This window comes from Dama dama, chromosome 23, assembly GCF_033118175.1.
Source record: "Dama dama isolate Ldn47 chromosome 23, ASM3311817v1, whole genome shotgun sequence".
In the NCBI taxonomy this organism is placed as follows: Eukaryota; Metazoa; Chordata; class Mammalia; order Artiodactyla; family Cervidae; genus Dama; species Dama dama.
The window spans coordinates 66,547,180-66,555,434 of record NC_083703.1 but is presented as its reverse complement, the minus strand read 5'-3'; the positions used below and the strand labels follow the sequence as shown (position 1 = coordinate 66,555,434).

The 8,255-nt window shown below is 45.6% G+C and overlaps 1 long non-coding RNA gene across 3 annotated transcripts; it reads left to right on the top strand.

Annotated features, from left to right (window-relative positions):
* The first annotated feature begins 3,778 nt into the window (after positions 1–3,778).
* Positions 3,779–7,329, top strand: LOC133045097 (uncharacterized). 3 transcript variants are annotated; one of them, XR_009690122.1, is made up of 4 exons: positions 3,779–4,058; positions 4,706–4,826; positions 5,630–5,883; positions 6,277–7,329. It is a non-coding gene; the product is annotated as an uncharacterized LOC133045097 (long non-coding RNA). The 3 variants fall into 3 exon arrangements; XR_009690120.1 differs by lacking the exon at positions 4,706–4,826 and having other exon boundaries at positions 6,277–7,328; XR_009690121.1 differs by lacking the exon at positions 3,779–4,058 and having other exon boundaries at positions 4,147–4,826.
* The last annotated feature ends 926 nt before the right edge of the window (positions 7,330–8,255 follow it).

The window sequence follows — 8,255 nt, the reverse complement described above, 5'->3', positions numbered from 1 at the left end:
TATACACTTCAAATTTTCAAATTTTAGGCAGGAATTTTTGGCTACAGTCTGCACCCTTTTCTCAGAGTCACATCAACCTGAGCCTCAAATCCTCACCTCGATGGACTCACTGGCCAGCAAGAAGTTTCTGTGTTAATGGACATGTGGGTCCATCTGGCTTCTCCAAGGAAAGTCAAAAGAGTATTCTTGTGCGCAACTAAGTATTGAAAGGCTTCTGATTTCCTTTTCTCCTTATGTTGATTCTTCAGAGGGAGTCGATGGCATGATCCTAAACACGCAGACCTAACATGGTCTCTCTCAGCAGCACTTCTGGCACCTATTACCTCCTCCCATCCCTGTGTCTGGGGCAATCACGCAGCATAACCTGAGACAGACAAACAACAATAACAAATCTCTACCCTCTGGGGTATACCTGAACTCAAAATAGTCTCCTTAAGCCTGCTATTCCTTCAGTCTTCATCCCATTGCAGTAAATCCATCCATTTTCAAGCACAAATCCCAAGAATCATCCTCAATTCCTTTCTTTATCCCTTCACATTTGAAGCCATCAGCAAATTCTAACAGCCTTGCCTCCAAAGAAACAAACCAGCCCACTTCCCTGCATCACCATTGCCTCCACTCTCCACGAAGCCACCATCACCACCTAGACCTCTGCTCCAGCCTCCCTACCACCTCCCCACAACCTCTCTTGTTCTCCAATCTATTCACTTCACCTAGAGTGATCTTTTAAAGATACAGGTATCTGCTTAAAGCCTTTCAAAGGCTCTCCATTGTCTTAGGATAAAATCCAAACTCCTTAAGACCTTGTGTGATATGACCATGACCAGGTCAATCTCCTTTCACCCTCATAGATCCAGCCACACTGACCTGTCTGTGTTCTCTAGACCAGTCCTGATCTCTCACCTCGGGGCTGTCTCAAATTCTGTTCTCTTTTCCTATAATACTGTCACCTATACTCATAATCCTTTCTCATCCTCAGGGATCAAGTCAGATGCCACCACCTTCAGGAAGCCTTCCTTGGCCTCCCCCACACTAAGGGACCTTAGGTCCGCTTGTTTATGATTCTTATCCTTTGCACAATGACATGCTTGTAATCTCCATGTCTGGCTCCTCCATCATCATACTGTGAGCTCAGTGAAGTCGGAGGCTTTCTCTTTCCTGTTCACCCCCGTATCCCTACAGCCTAGCGTGATGCCTGGCTTACACTAGGAATTCGGTAAGTGTTTGTTATAGGGTTGAATGAATGAATGACAACTGGGATTCTGCGATCTGGGCTTTACAGCGAGTTTTTGTCAGGATCCCATTATCTTCTGGGATTGACTTGGTCACCTGGGAAGGAAAAGCCCACTCGGTCCTAAATTCTCCAAGAATATTAGAGAGACATTTTACAGCTTATTCAAACATGAAAGTCTAAGCTTCATTTACTGTCCCTAAAACAGCTATAAATTATAGCTACATTCTGCATGAGGCAGAAATATGATTTTTCATGTTTTCTCAGTATTCATGCAGAGGCCTGACATAGAGGAGTTAAAAATGCAAACTTTGGGTCCACATGGCCTGGATGCAAATCCAGTTTTGTCACCTACAGCTGTGTACCCTTAGGCAACTTCCTGACTTCATCTTCCTGAATCTTGTTTTCCTCTTCTGTAAAATAAAGGTAATAACAATCTTCTTCTTACAGAATTACATTGAAAATTAACTAATACAACTCATGTAACACTCAGTGCCTAGCATAGGGAGTACCTAACCATTACTGGTGAAGAATGTAACAGGTATTGTTCATACAGTTAATATTGTTAACTGTATTATTCATACAGTTAATAATAGGTTGAAGACAATTTATTAGGAATGTCGGGCATTTCCCCATATTACCACTAGATGTCGCCACAGACTAGGCTAAAACAGCCATAAAGTCCAAATGTAGAAGCCCTGAAGTCTGGAACCAAAGGACCTTGGAGAGACTGAAGGCAGCTTGGCACGGAACTTCTTGAGGTCATGATAGCAGGTCTGGGACTTGACTGCACTTGTCCTGCATCCTTAAGGATGGCAAATTTAAGGGCCATGGTTGGGAGGCACCCTCCCCACCAGGGTTCCACAGCGTATCCAGCCCCAAAGATAGCCTGTTGGGTCCGTTTGTTGCTGTTGTTGTCACTAAGTTGTGTCCAACTGTTTGTGACCCCATGGACTGCAGAACACCAGGCTCCCCTGTCCTTCACTATCTCCCAGAGTTTGCTCAAATTCACGTCCATTGAGTCAGTGATGCTGTCTATCTCATCTTCCGCCTCCCCTTTCTCCTTTTGTCTTCAGTCTTTCCCAGCATCAGGGTCTTTTCCAGTGAGTTGGTTCTCTGCATCAGGTGGCCAAAGTATTGGAACTTCAGCAACAGTCCTTCCAATGAGTATTCAGGGTTGTTTTCTTTTAGGATTGACAGGTTTGATCTCCTTGCAGTTCAAGGGACTCCATTTCTACTAACAGGTAGCTCTGAGTGCTAACTTTGTGACATTGTTAACAGAAAAAGGGGCTTCCCTGTGGCTCAGCTGGTGAAGAATCTACCTGCAATGCGCGATACCTGAATTTGATCCCTGGGTTGGGAAGATCCCCTGGAGAAGGGAAAGGCCACCCACTCCAATATTCTGGCCTGGAGAATTCCATAGACTGTATAGTCCATGGTGTTGCAGAGTTGGACACGACTGAGCAACTTTCACTTTACATACTTCACTTAACAGAAAAAGTGCTATTCTAAGCATGAACTTCTTGAATTCTCAGGAACAAACACATGGGATGGAGCCTCAAGTTTTCCTCATTACACACATGGGAAACGCGAGGCCCAGAGAGGTTAAGTCACTTGTTCAGTCATACAGCCAGTGAATGCAGAGTGGGATCAAAACCCTGGCATTCTGGCTGCAATCTGTGCTACCGTAGAGCTCACTGCTTGGTAATAATGTTCCTTATTACATTTTTAAAATGAGAGTATAGTTGACTCACAATATTAGTTTCAGGTGGGCAGCATAGTGAGTCAACATTTTTATAGGTTATATTCCATTTAAGGTTATTGCACAATAATGGCTGTATTTCTCCATGCTGTACAATGTACTCTTGTTGCTTATCATTATACACAGTAGTTTGTGTCTCATAATCTCCTATCATTATCTTGCCCCTCCTTTCTTCCCTCTCCCTACTGATAACCACGAGTTTGTTCTCAACATCTGTGAGTCTGTTTCTGTTTTGATATATATTTGTTTCTTATTACATTTTAAATCTTTTGATATGGCATAGCTTCTTTGGTGATTTAGCAAATAACTATTGTTCTCTCCCAGTTAAATTTCCTGACTTTCCTGTCTTGATAAGGAAATAATGTTGATCCGCAAAAAAACATAATTGGCAAGTGGAATGATGATATAGGAAAGTAGGTCTTATCGTTTCCCCAAATGTTGTGCTATAAATAACAACCTTTTGCTGGTTCATTATCATTTAGCTCCAGATTTGCCATCCAGTTCCAACTAACTTCCATGGACCTGGTTACCAGTTAAATCAGAGGCTTGGAGGAAAATGAGAAAGGGCAGAGATTGTCCTGGCTTTTCATCCATCCATCCATCCATCCATCCATCCATCCATTCACCAGTTACTGCCTCCTCCTTCCTGCCAGACCCTATCCTGGGCTTTGAGGCTGAGAAGTGACCTCAAAATGAGCCCTGCCCTCAAGCAGCTGTAGCCAAGTGAGAGTTAACAGATGCAGGAAGTGCGCACAGATGGGCGTTGCGTAACCGCCCATCTCCCTCCCCGGACTGTGTACACAGGGCGCTTGTCTTCCCCATTTCTCTATCTTCCATGCCTAGCACAGTACTGGGCCACATTTTAGGTGCTCAATAAATGTTTGCTGAATGAATGCAAAGGCTGCATGGAGGAAGCAGCGTCTGACCTGGGGCTTTGACTCTGGAGAGGCTACTGACAGGTGAAGATGTGGTGGCAGGTAGAGGGGACCACTCCCTCAAGAGGATGAGTGACAAGGCCATCTCAGAAGGATCGTCCTGGCTGCTATGGGGGAATGGTGATTCTGGGTGAGATGGGGAGTCGGGGGTGGGTGGGGAGGGAGACCTGGGGAGAAAAGCAATACAGTGTCAAGGGAAGAGAGGACTGTGATCTGGACCAAGGCTTTGGTAAAGTGAGGACAGGAAAGGCCTGAGCAGAGACTTTGAAAAAATGGATAAGATGTGGGAGGCGTGAAGCAGGAGAGGGCGGGAGTCAAGGGTGAGTCTGGGTATCTGGGGGAGGGGGCAGGTTGGGGATGCCTCGGCAGGAAGCTCAGGTCTTTTGAGCAAAATTTGAGGGCACAAAGACCTTCCAGGTCCCTCAGGTCAGCTCTGGTGTCATTTCTACTACCTGGAACGGTGCTGAGTGGGAAGGGGATGGGTGGAGCTGTCCTGTGAGAAAAAGGAAGAGAAGTCAGTTCCTTACGAATAAGAGGCCCTGCCTCACCTTCACCTGTGTTCTGGGCCCTGAGGGGGAGAAGGTTTGCCCCTGAGACCTTGTCAATGCCCAGAGGGTCGCTGGAGGGTGAAGTTCCTCCAAAAATCCACGTTCTGATTCTTGCTCAGCTGCACACATCACACACCATGGATGGCAGGACCTCCTCCTCTCTCTGAATATCTTTTATTTTTCTTGGGATATAACATACATAAAGTACATAAAATCCTCTAATCTTAAGATATAGCTTGCTGAATTTTTGCCCACATCATCACCATCCAGACTGAGATATGGACCTTTGCCAGCACCCCAGAAAATTCCCTCCTGCTCTTCTCCTATATCGATGCCCTCCTCTGACCCAGGTGACTACTATTCTGATTTTTAGAACCATAGATTAGTTTTGCCTGCCCTTGAACTTCCTGTGAACGGAATCATACATAATGCATTGTTTTGTGTCTGGATTCTTTCAATCCACATACTCTATGTGACTATAATCTATATTGTCACGAGTCAGCAATTCATACTTTTTTTTCCCTTATGCCATGCCACTCGGTTTGTGGGATTTCAGTTCTCCCACCAGGGATTGAACCCAGGCCACAGCAGTAAAAGCCCAGATTCCTAATCACTAGGGCACCAGGGGACTCCCAACAATTTGTACTTTTTTATATAAAACATAGTATTCCATTGGATGGACATGCCATAATTTGTTTATCCATTCTTCTGCTGATGAACACTGGGTTATGTCCACTTTGAGCTATGAATAAATCTGCTATGAAAACCCTTGCACAAGGGACTTTCCTGGCAGCACAGCAGTTAAGAATCTGCCTTGCAATGCAGGGGATTTGGGCTCCATCCCTGGTAGTGGAATTAAGATTCCCACGTGCCACAGAGCAACTACTGAAGCCCAAGTACCACTAGAGTTCCTGTACCACAAGGAAAGGTCCTGAGTGATGCAAAAAAGATTCCGCGTGCGGCAACTAAGATGTGACACAATCAAATATATATTTTTCTAAACCCTTGCACAAGTCTCTTTGTAATAAGCACTCATTTGTCTTGGAATGAAAAGCAAGGAGTGGAAATTCTAGGTCAGAGCATAGGTGTCTGCTTACATTCAGCAGAAACTGCCAGTATTCTGACGTGATTGTACCAATTTCCTCTCTCACAGGCAGTGTGCAAGAATTTCGGTCGCTCCACACCCTTGCCAACACTCAGCCTTTCTCTTTTCTAAACAAGAGTTTCCACTATGAGACTCCTCTTTTCCTCCAGTGTTGGATATTGGGTGCGCCTGGCATGATAGATCCCTCAGTCCAGAGGCAGCAAGACAGAAGTCACATCTAGTGTGAGTCTTACCTCCAGGGGGAATGGTCATCTCCGTGATGTGGATGGGACTCCAGGAACTGGGGTGGCCATTTTATGACCGTGAGTATGAAACCAACGTTGAGGACAGCAGGGCAGACCTGGAATGGACCTGAGAGATGGAATATCCGTGAGGACATGGCCAAGCCATTCAATTAACCTGCCACTGAGTGGCAGGGTACTTATTTTTTTAAGCCAAGTGAATTAGCGTCTTCTTTTTGGAACTAGAATCATAAAGGATACAGTCCCCAAGTCCCCCTGGTAACCAAACGGAATGGTGCCATTTCCCTCCTCCACAGCAGTCAGCGCCGCTAAACGCTCCCTCCACCCTTAAACCTTCTCTCTGGGATCCCATGCTCACCTGGTCCTCCTCATACCCCATGGGTCACTGCTTCTCAGCCTCCTTTCTTGTCTCCTCCTCCTCCGCCTACTTTTAAATTTACCTTTGTTTTCTAGGCTCTCATCCAAAACCATGACGTGTGTGCTGTGTGTCGATGCTACCAAAATATGTGTCTCCAGCCCAGACCTCTCTTCGGAGCCCCAGTCTCATATACAACGGCCTATTGACCCTCTCAATCCAACCATTGCCCAGGCTTTTCAAACTTGCCTTCTTAGCCAAACTTAATCTTTCCCCCCAATCTGAGACTTCTGCAGGCTTTACCACCTTAGTCAAGGACTCTTTCATTCCTGCATACCCGAGGCAAAGATGGCGGTGTCATCGCTGATGCCTCAACAACCACCCACATCCCATCTGAGATTCTTTGCATCTCCACCTCCCCAAGCCACGATCTTGCCAGGGTCACAGGTTTGCATCAGGAAACCTTCAGCAGCCTTCTAACTGGTCTCCCCACAACCCCTGGAAAGTGTTTTCTGAGCCATGAAGCCAGGGTGGCCTTTTAGAAACCCAGACCTGGTATGATTCCCGTGATGCAAATGGCTCTCCTTACTCTCAAGATAAAATCCAAATTCATTAGGTAGCACTATCTGTTCTATTTGCTCATTCCTCACCCTCACTGGCTCCTTCCCTCCTCCACAACATCTGGGACAAGTGGTTCTTTCTGCCTAGATCATTGCCCCTCTCAGTCTTGCCCTGAACAACTCTTGACTATCCTTGGTTTTTCAGCCTAAATGCCAGCTTCCCAAGGAGAGCCCACCCTCACTCTTCACCCTACATTTGTTGCTGTTGCTTAGTTGCTACTTTGTGTCCAATCACAACCCCATGGACTGCAGCCCACCGGGCTCCTCTGTCCATGGGATTTCCCAGGCAAGAATACCTAAGCTGGTTGCCATTTCCTCCTCCAAGGGATCTTCCTGACCCAGGGATTGAATCTCTGGCATCTTCTGCATCGGCAGGAAGATTCTTTACCACTGAGCCACCTGAGAAGCCCTCACCCTACAATAAGTCTCCATTAATTTTTCATAACACTCTTCATCCCCCCTCAGCACTTCCCATCATGCATAATCATATATTGATTTGATTAAAATTATTAACAGTGATCATCTTGATGTTTTAAATTTTTATTTTATTGACATATAGTTGATTTACAATGTTGTGGTAATTTATGCTGTACACCAAAATGACTACGTTATACACATATATATATACATTTTTTTTTTCACATCCCTTTTCACTATGGTTTATCAAAGAATACTGAATACAGTTCCCTGTGCTATACAGTAGGATCTTATTTATCCATTCTATATATAATAGGTTGCATCTGCTAATCCCAGATTCCAAATCCATCCTCCTCCCCCCAACCACAAGTCTGTTCTCTATGTGAGTCGGCTTTCTAGATTTGTTCATTTGTGTCATAGTTTAGATTCCACATGCAAGTAATTTGATGACCGTTTTCCCACCCTCCCCCTCTTCCCCCCACTAGCGGGGCAGCGTTTTGAGTTAAAACAGCGCCTATGTCATCCTCCATTCTATCCTCCTGACTTTAGCACTGCACTTACACATAGTAAGTGCTCAAGGAATGTGTTTAATTAGCTAATAAATGGATACATTGAGTCATTTAATTCCTAAACAACCCTGTTATGTAGGCATCCAATCAGACTTGGGGAAGCTAAGAGTCAAGCCAAGTAGCAAAGTACAACACAGGGGAAGAGTTAGGTCCTGACCCAAGTCAAATCACATATTCTGAGCCGGACTATTTCCGCTCCTGACCTCTGGCCTTGGTAAAGGGGTCGGGGAGGAGGCCGACTTAAGGGTTTCCCCGCAGGACGCGGGTCACCCCCAAGAGTCGAAGTGCTCACCTACGGAGACGAGGGTACGCCCCCTCCGCTCCCCAGAGTAGAGATCACAATCTACTGCATATGCATGAGGGGACCAAGGGAGCTGTGATTCGGGGCTGTTCAGGGCGCGCCTGATCAAAAACTTCGGATTTGAAGAGTCCAGAGTCCGCAGATTTCGGCACACACTAATAAAAATCTTC